General features: G+C 37.6%; 1 protein-coding gene across 20 annotated transcripts in view; it reads right to left on the bottom strand.

Moving 5' to 3' along the window:
- The window catches only part of GAS2 (growth arrest specific 2), a 731,425-nt gene that overhangs the window by 552,630 nt on the left and 163,790 nt on the right, over positions 1–15,005 (bottom strand). The window lies entirely within an intron of this gene.

Genomic DNA, 15,005 nt, shown 5'->3' with positions numbered 1-15,005 from the left:
CTTCCCTGGCAATACTCATTGTCTTAGTGATTAGCTTTCTATGTAGCAAGCAAGAGGATCTAACCCATGGTGTTTCGGTCACAGTACCATGTTGTTTTACGTATGTAGACACTGAGAACCAGATTTTAGGACCCAAGCAAATCAAATCAAAGATCTGGTTCTCAGTGTACGCATCTGTAAAACAAGAACCTGACAGGAGTCAGGTTGGACTGGAGCCAGATTCTTAGCACCTGACTCCAGTCTAGTCCTTTACTCATGACAGCTTTCACTAAAGAAATAAAATCAACTAGGGCTTTTATAATTTCATCCACATATTCATATTCCCACAAGTTTCTGCATGTGTCTTACTGCCAGCTTCCAAAATTTGAAGTCACTGGGACAAAAACTGCCAAGACCAGTGTCAGAATAACACTTTGATTCTTTCTACCACTGTTCGAGAGAGCAACTTTGCCTATTTTGAAGTTCTGGCACCTCCTAGCTCTGCAAATTACATTTAAGACTTGCCTCCAAACATAGTTGGTATCAATGCCCCTGGCAAAATGCCCAAGTCTAATTCAGTGTTTGTGAGCAGGCCATTTCAACCAGAAAGAACCACCAGTCACAACAGTTTTTAAACAATTCTAGGAAGCAGTGACAGAAACACTTTTCAGCCTGGAGTATGCTGGCCATTTAGGCACATATTCAGTTTGCTAATTTCTTAATGAATCCATAGTACTTTGCCAAGTGGATACAGCATGAAACAGAGTCCCATACCGAATATGAATAATACAGGAATTAAATTTCTGCTCACTTCCTCTTCCACATCCTTTCTACTGCAGATGTTGGTTTCAGTCCAATATTTTACCACAGTCAATAGGGGAGGATTAGCAGGAAATACTTTTACAATGTATCTAGGTTTACTTTCCTGCCTTTGTAAGAGGAGTCTAATGGGCATAATTGTATTTTTGTGAATAACATCCATCTCCAAAGTCCAGCTTCATCATGTGAAGGTTCCTTTAATAAGAACTATAGTTGGAGGAGGCATACAGCTTTGTTGGTTGATTTTGTGTGATTGTGAGGCGGAGGGATATATTTGCTGTTTTCTCATTTTGAAACCCAAATCTAGGTTTTTCATGAGATTATCTCATCCTTTTGAAACTTGCCCAAGTGTCCCATAGAACTGATGTTTATGATTTCTTTTGACTAAACATAGACATTGACCCTCCCAGTCTTAAAATTTGAGAAAGTTAAAACAGTCTTATCTGAGTTATTTTCTCAGAAAATCAATCATCAGGCCTCCCAGACAGTGTCAAGCAACTGAAACTTACCAGATCATCACATCTGGACCATGGGAGCCAGACCCCTCACCCATCATGATTGCCTAAGGGGCCACCTGCTTCTTGTAACCAACTTCTCCTCCTTGCCCATCCCTAATTCCTGTTTTCCTACACATAGTTATATTTCTTCTCTGCTATATAAACCCCTAATTTTAGTCAGTTGAGATGGATTTGGGACTGATCTCCTATTACAGGCTGCAGCACCTGAAAAAGCCTTCTTTCCTGGCAACACTCATTGCCTAGTGATTGACTTTCCATGCAGAGACCAATAGGACAAAGACCAAACCGCTGGTGTATTGGTAACAATTTCCCTTTGACTGTGGTTCTGTAGGCAGTAACTGGAGAGGTGTTTTTCTCCAAAGGTGTGAGCTGACCTCCTTCCACTCCCAGGCTTTTAAAGGAGATAATGGACAGACAATTTATACCTACATTTTAAAAACGTGTTCCACAAAATTAGAGAATTGTTTTCCTTTTAGAAACAGACGCAACCTCCTTTAAAACATCTTATATGAGACACTGCCTTATATGGACACCTTAAGAATGGGACATTACGAATAGTAAAATCAGATATCAGAGGTTTCTTTCTCTTGGAAGATTTCTCCTAGGTATCAGCCTTAGTAGTTTGTTTGGATTTTCCAATTATTGCAAAGACAGTTTTATATTTTTCCTGATCTTCTCTATGGACCTAGTCAGTGCTCTGCAGCTTGGGTCCTTATAAATTTATCAGAACTGTAAAATGCTTCTCTCTTGCTTTGAAGGAGTCATTTTTTCTTTTTTCTTTGCTTTTCTGTTTCTAAGCTACACTGAAAAAAATGAAAACATACGTAAATACACTATTGCCTTTCACTGAATGCTTCCTTGATGCTGTATTTGACAAGGGTGTAAGCATCCATGATTCATGTACTTACCCATAATACTTAAAACAGAAAGGTCTTTCTACATCTTCGAAGAAGAATATTGATTTCATATTGAAGAGGAGTAATTGTGGAATCCATTACCTTTCCTCATGCCTCATTTTGGCTACTCTTGGGAGATGGAAGGGTTTTAGGTCAATATTATGAGGTTTCCGCAGCAAACCTTACAACCTCTCTCCATGAAATAGGTGGCCCTGTCTGGGGATATACTCTAGTAAACAGATTTTCAATTCTGACTTATTCTTGCTGACATCTCAGTTAGACCTTGCTAATTAGTAACCTATAATTTGCTAAGAAAGCCAGTGGCTAAGCTGTTTGAAGGTTTCAAGCTTGGGATTAAGATATTAGGGTCATACAAAAGATAACAAGTGTTGGCAAGAATGTGGAGAAAAGGGAACCTTTACACACTATTGGTGGAAATGCAAGTTAGTATAGCCATTATGGAAAACAGCATAAAGATTCCTCAAAATATTAAAAATAAAGGTACCATGTGATCCAGCAATTCCACCACTAGGTATATATACAAGCGAAATGAAATCAGTATATCAAAGAGATATCTACACTCCCAGGTTTACTGAAGCACTATTCACAATAGCCAAGATATGGCGTCAACCTACATGTCCGTTAATGGATGAATGGGCAGAGAAAATGTGGTATATATACATAATGGAATACTACTCAGCCATAATACAGAAGAAAATCCTGTTATTTGCAACAACGAGAATGAACCCAGAGGACATTGAGGTACATGAAAGAAGCCAGGCACAGAAAGATAAAAATACCATATGATTTTGTTGGAGGCATGTGAATGAGAGCAACTCCATCTTGAATAGGGGCTTGGTAAAATGAGGCTGAGACCTACTGGGCTGCATTCCCAGATGGTTAAGGCATTCTAAGTCATAGAATGAGATATTTCACAGGATAAGTCATAGGATCAGATATAGGATAAGATCAGCACAAGACACAGCTCATAAAAACCTTGCTGATACAACAGGTTGCAGTAAAGAAGCCAGCCAAAACCCATCAAAACCAAGCTGGCGATAAGAGTGACCTCTGGTCATCCTCACTGGACACTCCCACCAGTGCCAGGACAGTTTACAGATGCCATGGCAACATCAGGAAGTTACCCTATATGGTCCAAAAGGGGGAGGCATGAATAGTCTACCCCTTGTTTAGCATTTCATCAAGAAATAATCAGAATATGGGCAACCAACAGCACTCAGGGATGTTTTGTTTATGGAGTAGCCATTCTTTTATTTCTTTACTTTCTTAACATACTTGCTTTCACATTACTCTGTGGACTTATCCAAGAATCCACTCTTGGTGTCTGGATCCAGACCCCTTTTCTGCAACAATTTCACTCATATGTGGAATCTAAAGATGTTGATCTCATAGAAGTAGAGAAAAGAAGGGTGGTTACTAGAAGCAGAAGTGGTTGGTGGGTGAGGGTGATAGGAAGGTGTTAGTCAAAGGATATATAATTACAGTAAGATAGGAGGAATAAGTTCAAAAGATTTGTTGTTCTGCATGGTGACTATAGTTAAGAATGATATATTGTATTCTTCCTTAATTAAAAAAATGCAAAAAGAATGGATGTTAAGAGTTCTTGCCACAAAAATGATAACTATGTAGGTAATACATTTGTTAATCAGCTCTATTTAGTGATTCCACAATGCATATGTACTTTAAAACTTTATGTTATACATGATGAATACATATAATTTTATCTGTCAATTTAAACAAATACATATGTAAATAGAAGAGGACCCATATATAAATTCTTTTTTAAAAAAGATATTACTGTCATAGAGATTTATAGCTCTGATTATAGAGATTAAAATTCCATGCTTTTCTGGTATGTGACCGATCTAAAAAAAAAAATTGAACACTCACTTCCATCTCCATAAACCAAACTCCCACTGTTTAACCTAAAAGCAAATCAGCCTGCTATTATTATTTAAACTCTTCCCTCCCTTTCCCTAGAATGCTTGCACTACAATGAGCTTTTCCAGCACAGATGCTGAGCTGGTTTAGAAGGAAGATTATATACTTCATCCAAGAACTCTTCCATCTCACAGATTAGTGACATCAGGCCAATTGCAATTAATTGATCCTTTTAGTTTTGGTCAGCTCCATTTCCCATTTTTATCTATTATTCTCAAACACACTACTTGTCCCCATCCTCCATCAGCCTACCAATGACTTCACCTTTATCAAGCATGCATCCTCTCTTGACACGTCTACTGGCCAATATACCTGAATCTATATTTATCATTTACTCCACCTTTCTTATCTCAGAAGTTCTCCTGTCAAAGTTCAATTCCTCCCACTATGTTCTAACTTTCATTAATTTCCACTCTTACTTTCATACTTTCTCCTTACATCTGACCTTCTTGATAGTTACATTCACACTTGGTGTCTTCACTTGCTCATCACGGTACAACCTACAGTACACTTTGCTTCTGCCCTCTACCTCTTAACTGACTGCACAGAGAAAGGGAGCCAGATGGCTTCTAATGTATCAAATACAATATATGGTCCTTAAACTTTATTTTTCATGATAACTTTCTCAAGCAAGGTATCTAATGATATTGACCACTCCTTCCTTGAAACTCTCCACTTCTTGACTACCTGTGACAAGTCTGTCTCCTGAATTGCCTGCTACCTATCTCATTGTTCTTTCTCTGCCTCCTTGATAGGTTACATTTCTTCTACATTGTTCAGTTTTGCCATTCTAACATATTCTGTCCTTTGTCTACTGCTTTTCTGACTCTAACCATTCTCTATTTGTAACCTCATGGTTTTCACTACCACCTACTTTTGTTTCCCAAATTATAACTCTAGCCCTTGCTTCTTCCCTGATGTTCAAAACATCACCCCCAACTGGAAAATCTTCCATGGTCATCTCCTTCCCCAGACAAGTGAATCCTTCCTTTCTGTGTACTGTTTAGTTTCCAGGTGATTTCACTGTTACATGCATCTCACAATATTGCAATTGCTGATTTACCTGTATGTCCCTTTTCAGAATATGGAAAATCTTCCATGTTCATCTCCTTCCCCAGATAAGTGAACACTTCCTTGCTGTGTACTGTTTAGTTTATACATGATTTCACAGTTACATGCATCCCACAATATTGCAATTGCTGATTTACCTGTATGTCCCTTTTCAGAATATGTGAGCTCTCTGAAGAGAGGGATGATGTAGTCTTCATTTTTGGAATCTCATATATGCAAACTCAGAACAGGGTCAATACTGTTATCATATAATACTTCTTTTCATTTGATACTTCCACAGGTTGTACTCACTTTATCTAATCTATAATGTCATTATCAGTATTACTCCTTTTATAGATAGGAATACTGATGCTCTGAGAAGTTAAGCAACTTAGGCAGGATCACACAACAAATCAGTAGCAGAACGGGGACAAGAATCCTTTATTCCATTAAACCATACCCACATATTCTGCAAAGTGCTAGATTTTGGTTTTCACCCATGCTTGGTTACTTATCTGTGATAATTCAGCACAGGCAAGATATCACTAATATCAGAAGTAGTAAGTAGTGTAAGCAGATTAACTGTGCTCATTTAAAATGATTCATAGGCTTATGTCCTCATAAATCTTAAATAAACATTAAATTTAATTTCAGAAGATTATCCTCAAGTAGCCCTAATTATTTCAGAAGAAAACGTGTCTAGTGAGGTAACACGACGGAATACACTAGTTATCTGTTGGCATAAGTAAGAAGGGGCTTTGATTTCTGTCCAGTGTATATCTCACTGGTTTTTTATTTTAATGCTTCACAGAGTTGAACTTTGTGTTCTTCATTCTAAAAGGTAGCGGCTCTTGACCAGTAGCATCAATGTATATGTCAATTGAGGAATGGTTGTGCAACACGTAACAATGAGAACACATTCTGAGAAATGTGTGTTAGGCAATTTCACCACTGTGTGAACATCATAGAGTGTACTTACACAAAACCAGATGGCACAGCCTACTACACACCTAAGCTACATAAGATAGCCTGTTGCTTCCAGGCTACAAACCCATACAGCAAATTACTGTACTGAATACATAGGCAATTATAACACATGGTAAGTATTTGTGTATCTGAAGATATCCAAACATAGAAAAAGTACAGTAAAAATCTGTATTAAAATCTTACAGAACCATTCTTATTGACTGAAACATTATTATAGAGTACATGACTATATTGAATATCGAGTATTTAGTCCTATGTTGGTGTTTGTTATTTTTCTTTATTTTTGTTGTTGATAAGAAATAAAAGAGTTGCTACAAATAGCCTCCAACACTATATGTTGCAAAGCAGTAGTTTTTGCATGTTAGGTTTTATTATGGCTGTCATCATTTTTAACAATTGGTTTCATTCCTTACTGTGCCTCTGATCATAGCAAAGTCAAGGCGATCCACTACTGACTTAAGCAACATTTCTCAATTCTGAAGGGGGAAAAAAAAAGACCGTGACCAAAATCTTAGCTCAGCTTGGTTTTTTTTTTAATACTTTAAGTTCTAGGGTACATGTGCACAACCTTCAGGTTTGTTACATATGTATACATGTGCCATGTTGGTGTGCTGCACCCATTAACTCCTCATTTACATTAGGTATATCTCCTAATGCTATCCCTCCCTCCTCCCTCCACCCCACAACAGGCCCCCATGTGTGATGCTCCCCACCCTGTGTCCAAGTGTTCTCATTGTTCAATTCCCACCTGTGAGTGAGAACATGCGGTGTTTGGTTTTCTGTCCTTGTGATAGTTTGCTCAGAATGATAGTTGGAAATTATCTCAGCTTTTATCCCAGTGTCCCTAATGAAGCTCTATAAGCATACTCAGGCTGTTGCAAACACTGTAAATAATTTCTTTGTTTCTATTAATGATACACATTCCTTGTCAAGAGGAAAGAATCAATATGCCTCAAAGTTGTCTTTTTGCTTTTTTTTTTTTTTAAATTTTCTCTCAGTAATGAGAAGAAACACTCCCATTCTTAATCAAGAGCATTTTGTTTCATGACTTTGTCTTACTGTGATGCTTAATTATGTGTTTTAATTAGAAAACCTCTTCATATGTGACAGTAAGAGGGAAAGTGTTTCCTTGAATGACATAGAGTCATACAATAGTAGAGTGCTTACTATGTGCCAAGTAATCTACGAATATGCCCTGTTGAAATTAAGAGGATTAAAAAGAAACATCGAGGTCACTGGCAATGTTGCACAGATGCACAGTCTGAGAGAAGGTCACATAGGTGGTTCACCAGAGCCAGGCTAGAAACCACATCTTTATTCCCCATCTAGCATATGACCTTAGAATTAAGGAGATGTGTTATTTCAAAAATTATTTTCCTAATAATGAATGCAATATTTAATGGTGGGTGTATCATTTAATATATTGATACAGCAGTGATTTATTACATCATGTCAGGTAAGCCACTATCCATGTTTTACTGAATTGAATAGACATTTTTGAGACCTTTTAATTTTATTTTCCTAACATTAAATAATAAAAAAAAAACTATCCCATGCCCCCACCCCAATCAAGTTTCTTAGCGCATCCAGATACTTAATCCAAAGGGGAAAAATAAGTTGAAATGAAATAAGTTAACTTTCCCATGTTAACTTAGAACATAATGAAAATTTCGTAAGTTGTAGAAATGATCAGTCAGCAGCTTCCTGTGGGTCTTGGGGAGGTCACTGCAGTATCAAGGGGTCTAGTGCTCTGGCTTCTATGATATGTGATAACAGGATTTCAGAAAGGAGTTTTTTTTCCCCTGTCTCTTAGTTATGTAGTTTAGCAAGACAGGCTGGAATCACATTATATGGAGGTAAGAACTTAAAGCAATAAAAAAAGAAGAATGTCTTTTCCTTTTTCTTGGGAACATTTGTGTTTAGAAACAAATATATCAACTCGCTTTTCATTGAAAAGGTAAAGCCTACATTCATGTAGATCACAGAAAATCATATGTTTTACTAAATGAAAAAGTAATGGCCACATAGGAGAGCCAGAAAAAATATGCATTTATTGGTAATGTACTTGTTTTTTAAGATAACCAAGCTGTATATATCCTAGCTATATTACATAAACAACAAACAAGCAAAACCACTAACAAAAATAAAAACTACCCAACAGGAAATGTCTTTTCGATGAGAATTTTAAATTAAAAGTTCATGTTTATATTTTATAGCTTTATTTAATTCCCCAGCATAGATCTGCTTGAATGTCCCTGTCTGTTTGAAATCGTAATTTGTATGAAATGTGTCAGGTGTCATCGCCCTCTCAGGATGACAGTGACAAATCTGTTTCATTCTGTCTGTAATATTGTGCTGGTGGCCCTGAAAACTGAGGGCAGCAGGAGTATCTGTCAAGTGCTCTGAACACAGATGTCATTAGACCTTGAGGACATGAACGCTTTTCAGCAGGATGTCCCCTCATCTCTCACTCTTCACTAGTCCACCGTCTACTCCAGAGCCACAGTAATCTTCCTCAAAGGAAAATCTGAACATGCTACCGCCTTCTTAAAAACCTGTGAGGGCTCTCCATTGTCTAGTGTTTCTCAGACATTCTTAGCTACAGCTCACCTGAGAAATATGACTTACAGTAAATTGGCAATGTGGCGAAGATCCTGGGAAAGCAGTGGGGGTAAGGAGAGGACATCAGCATCCCCATGGTGGTCAGAAGCATACATAATATGGAAAATTTGACAGCAATTCTGATACCTTCTCTTTTACTTCTACCCTCATCCCTCCATAAGAATAAGTAACCTGGCTCGCAAAGCACTTTATAGCCCAGCTACTATTTTCTTTTCCCACATTCTTTCTTACTATGCCAGAGTTATCATGTATGACTGTTCAGGATGTGCACTGCACGACTGTACTATACTGCATGTAGTCCTACCTTCTGAGCCCAGGCCCACTCAACAAATTACTCACTCCATAGATATTGTGAACTCCTTAAAATCCCAAGAAAGTTTCCTGCCTTTATACATGCAGAGAATTGTTCCCCATTCACTAGGTGAATTAAAGTGAATCCCTTCCTTTGATCATTCAACAAATATTTGTTGAGTGGCAGGCAAGGTTATTCCTTGCTAAATTTCATACCCTGGGGGCCTAGCACAGTGCCGGGCACACAATGCTTATTAGATGAATATTAAATGAATAAATGCATGTTAAACGACTGGATGAACAAAACTAATACTTACTAATGCCCCATTCCAAGCAACACTACCTTTATAAATTATATCTGCGTTGCTTATTTAGGAAAAGATAGGAGAAAGAGAAAGGTAAAATGGTTTATGCCCTTATTTAGAAAGCGGAGTCTGAAAAAAATCTGTGTGAATGATAATTCAGACCAATTTTTGCTTAGAGAATTTCTTTGAGAGAAAGATAGATTTGGGTCAAAAATTGAAGCTATAACAGGAATTGCATAAGAAAGTGGGAGATTGTATTGAGAATCAAGAGAGAAACAGAAGAAGAAGAAATGGGGAAAAGGGAAGCAAAAAGAGAAGAAACAAATATCATGACAGAATCCATAGTGAATTAAGTACATTATTCTCTTCATGATCTTCATTCACAAGTTCTTATTATACCTGGAATGCATTTTTTAAAATACATGGTTTACAGCAGTAATAAATTGCTTCATAAAATTTTCACCCCTTCCTTTTCTGTCTTTTAATGCTTAAGTGCCATGGTTCCCTCAGTGCAACTCTGGGTCTCATTAAATGATTCCCCACTTAATGGACCACAGAGCCTTATGTTTCTGCACAATCTGTTAACTGCTCTTCACTGAAGTCATCCTTTTAAGAGGCAATGGTATCTGACACCAACTGCCTAGTAGAGACAACCCACCTAAATTTAGATCTGTTCAGCCCCCTGGGATATCATATGCTTCCCAACACCTTCTTGTCAACTCCATTCACTGTGTGTTTTTACAACCCATCATAACTCGAGAGAAAATATTGTTTTTAGAATGCAGTCATCTGCTCTCCAGAGGAAGAATGTTAAATTAATTTATAGGACAACAGACTCTGTCATTGTCTAATATTATTCTGAAATGGCATATGCTCAAAATTGGGTGATTGGGAACTCAGCTATCTCCCTGAGGTACCTTGACACATGGAGGAGTGAGACAGCAGGTGTTCCATGGATAGTTTGCCATGTTGAAAGCTTGATTCTAGCATTTTCAAGATAACTGATAAGATCACCTGTTAGCAGGGCAAACTGAGGCACTACTAATAACAAATGACACTTAAAGACGTCCTTGCCAAAGGTGGGGAATTCATTTCAACTCCTCTAGTTACGTGCGATTACAAATTGTTAATCACAGCCCAAATAAACAAGCTTCTGGAATTACCGTTTTACTGTTTACAAGCATTTTTTTCTTATTTATTATCTTATTTACTATCTCATTTTAACTTCCCAACAGTCCTTTAGCTTATTATACCCTTTTCTTAGATAAAACTTCAGAGAGACAAATAACAGTAAACAGAGCAGAAGCTCCTATTTGTTTTTCCTTTATCAGGCTGCCAACTTGCTGTATGACCAGAATAAATTTCTTTAATCTGTGTCTCAGTTTCTCATCTGCAAAATAATGACTATAGTAATTCCTTCCTCCCATAGTTGTTCAAACACAGATATTAATATGTGTAAGCATGTAGAAACAGTGCCTGGAACATGGTGTAGACTCAACAATAAATAGCCTGCTATTGTTATTTTTAAATAATAATGTTGTGCTGCTGCTGCTGCCACTGATAATGATAAGGTTCTTACAGGTTTTATTTCATTTAATCCTTGGAGCAACTCTAAGTGGTTTGCATTATGTTCATATTTAAAAATGAGAAAACAGTGGCTCGACAAGGTTAAGTGAATTGCCCAAGGTCACCTAGCTAAGAAGCAACGAAGTTCAGATTTGAAAATCTCTTAGGATTCAGATAATACTCATTACCACTCAACTATACGTCCTAAAGTGACTTTGCCAAGGGTTACAGTCACCTGAGTTTTTAAAGGTCTTTCCACGGGCAACACCTCTTTTCTTTAGGGATACATATTGCCATTTTATGAAGTCCTTGCTGATGATCATATTGCCCAACTGGGAATGAACCCCAAAACCACAATAAAGAAAGTGCTTTACATGCTTGGAACAATTTATGAATCTGAGCCTCATTGTTTTAGCCATACAAAAATGCTGAAAGTTAGCAGCAGCCAGCGTGCTTAGCCCTTGAGCTCACATTCAAAAATGAAATCTTATTAAAATCCTGATAGTACTTCCTCCTATTTAATTTTGTTATCATAATTACCCAGTGGCTTAGTAGGCAAGTATTAATGTTACCATTATCTGGAAAAAGAAATAGTGGTTAAGTGGGTAGCTCAAGGACACACAGTGCACTAGTCTTCTGAGGCCCAGTTGTGAGATATTGTCTCCAGTGATAAATCATACATTAGGGTGAATGTAATCCTCAAATCTTTATTTGAAGGGTGAACTACTATAGTGCCCTAGATGTTGAGAACCAATCTCCCAACATGGACAGGGCCTTGGGTCAGAAATATTCTGACTATTGGAACTGAACAGAAAAAAGTTCCTGGCCTGCTGTAATTGTTTCCCTCTGGTGGGGGAGGGAATTCAGCTTCATAAAGTAGGCTCATTGTAGAGACAAATGACTGTCAGTAGCCTCTTTCTGGAAGCAAACATGGGAAAAGCAGCAAGCAAGTGACATATGATGATGGACTGGTGAAAAGTTCCATTTGCATCTGCTTGGAAATATGTGTAGGAGCACTTAACGCCAACTGCCAGTCAGTCCTCATCTCCTTGTTATGTAAGGGCTCCATTTTCCCAGCCCTGTACCAAATGAAATTAAGAAGGCTTAGTCTCCATCTAATTACCAGTGTATGGCACCATTTCAGACAGAGAAGACAAAGTCATAATAAATATTTTATAGAACAGTCAGCATAGTGAAAGCAATGAGATAGAAAATGTTGGTGTTAGAGGAAGGATTTGTAGCTGGTCTATACCGGAGTGAAATTAGAATTTATCCACTCCACAGATATAATAACGTATTTAGGAAGGGAAGCTGGGCTCCATGGAGCAAAGAAAAACCATTCCCTCTACTAAGCAGACAGGGCCACATTTGCCTGATTCAATCTGAATTCCATTATCTCTTCTAAACACTAATACCAAAATCCAACAAACAGGCTAGAATAAGTAAGCACTGGGAGAGCCAAAGTTTAACACTCCATGATGATGATACACAACAATGGTTTCCAAACTGATGTCCCCTTGAGTCTTAAAAGGCAACAAAATAGTAACCTAGATACTCTGAAAAACTATTACTTTGCTACTGGTTTTAATGTATCTTTAGTATATTGATATTGAAATGGAAAAATAAGTATTACTAAATACATTCAGTTCTTTCTATTGGTAAAATATTTGAAAATATGGGCCTCCTTCCTTTTAAAACCCTACTCAAATGAAAGGGAAAGAATAATGTTACAAAGTCAAAGGATAAGGGAAGTTGAGAGGATAAAATGATAGAGAAGAAAGAGCAATACATTTTTAGAAGTTGGAAAACAAATGAGTTGTGACTAAGAGTGACAGAAGTGGAACTAAAGCCTGAAATGGCAGCTGTCAAAAAGAAGCAAGCCAAACAATGCCTGGAAACTATAGAAAATGTGGGCTTTAGAATCACCAGGTACCTCCATCAGGTGAGGAGAAAAATGCAGTTTAATAAAGGAGAATGGGTTGAAAATTGGTATAAGGATTGGTTAGCACCCAGAATTACTATGTCCCCACCCCAGATTTCCAATGCCAGTGACTGTGTCATCACAGCAGGAGACTGAAGGTTTATCTCTGCAGAAACAGAAATGTCTGACTGGCAGATGACTCAGCCAGAGGGTGGAGAGAAGGAAAAATATATGATAAAGCAAATACAGCGAAAATTTCATTGCAGAATCTATTTGGCAGTTACATGGGTATTACCATCTCTATGTGTATGAAAATTTTCACAGTAAAATATTGGAGGAAAAATACATCTAAAATGCAATCTGTTCTCACCATCTTCACTGCTAGCTCCTTAGTCCAAAATTTTTTGATCTCACCCAGATTATTTTAACAGTTTTCAAATTGGTCTTTGAGCTTTCACTTTTGCCACCCAGTGTTTTCTCAATGGAGCAACTAGAGAGATCTTGTTAAAATAGAAGTCACCTCATGCCATAACTCTTCAAAACCCTGCATGGCTCCCCATTTCCCTGGGAGTAAACTACAGAGTTATCCCAATAGCCTAAGTTTCCTAGAGGATCTGGACTCCTGTTACTTCTCTAACTTCATCTCCTACCACTGCATCCTTCAAATGCTCTGTGACAGCCACACTGGTGTCCCTATTTCCCAAACACTCAGATCCACTCTAGATATTCTTCACTTGGTGTTCTTTCTGTCTAGAATCTTTCCTCCCAGATAACCTCAGAGTAAACACCTCACCTCCTTCATGCCCTTGCTAATATCTCATCTTCTCAATGAGGCTTATCCTAATCACCCTGTAAAAATTGCTATCCCTCCTCCTGGTACTCCCAATCTGCCTTATCCTGTTCTGCTTCTCTTTCCCCATCGCAGCATGGCATTTACCACTCTCTACCATGCTATTTATTTACCTAGGTTTTCTGGTACAGTCTAATCCCTCCCAGCTAGGGTTGTCATATTTAGCATATAAAAATACCAGGACACACAGTCAAATTGGAATCCAGATAAACAATGAACATTTCCTTAGTATAAGTATATCCTTTACAATATTTAGAAAATATTCCTACTGAAAAGTATTCATTGTCTGAAGTTCAAATGGAATAGAGCACTCTGTATTGTATATGGCTAGGCTACACACTACACACATAAATATGAAGTCCTTTAGAGAGTCATGGATCTCCTGTTTTGTTCCCTGATATATCCTTATTTCCTAGAACTCTTTTTGTTTCATAATAGATGTTGAATAAATATATGTTGGATGAATGAATTACTGATTTTCTCAGGATGAGCTCTGGAAATTGAGGGAGTAATCTACACAAGACTCTGATCCAGTAAATAGTGGATCCAACAGGACAAGGTAGAGAAGTTTCAGGGTGACACTGTGAGACAGACCTGGCTAGGGAAATGTAGGGGGCCAGAAATCAAACGGATAAATTCACTGGCATGTTTGCCTGTGACATTATTGTGAGGGTTTTACCCTTCTCTAAGGGGACCTGGTAAGGGCCTTTTCATCATACTTAGGACAACACAATGAAGCATTACTGACTTCCAGAAAAATTGAAATTATTGCAAAAAGGAAAAGTAATCATGGTGCACTGTAATATTTACATGATCATTATAAAATAAATGCTGAATAATGATTTGACCAGTGTTATGGCATGGCTAATGATGTTGAGCAAATAGAAAGAAAGGAAGTGTAATATGTGTGGTGAGTGGGGGAAGGGGAGAGAAAAGATGGCTAGATCGTCATCTTCCTACTCCTGCTACACTGAATTCATGAATATGCCATAGAAAATATCTAAAATTTAAAACTAAGATAAAGCAGCATAATTAAATAATTTAGAAGCTTGGAGATAAATACAAGAAGAAACAGTGATAACAGCTGCCTCTGGGGAGAACTAGGGAGGGAAAATAAGAGTGGAAAGGGGTAAGAAAGGAGGAGCAGGTTTGCTGTTTTGAGGGCATAAGTCTTATAGCACCATTTTATTAACAATGTATATGTATTTCTTCATAAAAATAAAATTAGGTTTAAAATGC

Source organism: Pan troglodytes, chromosome 9 (genome assembly GCF_028858775.2).
Source record: "Pan troglodytes isolate AG18354 chromosome 9, NHGRI_mPanTro3-v2.0_pri, whole genome shotgun sequence".
Taxonomy (NCBI): domain Eukaryota; kingdom Metazoa; phylum Chordata; class Mammalia; order Primates; family Hominidae; genus Pan; species Pan troglodytes.
The sequence above is the reverse complement of the archived record's forward strand: the minus strand, read 5'-3'. Positions and strand labels throughout refer to the sequence as shown.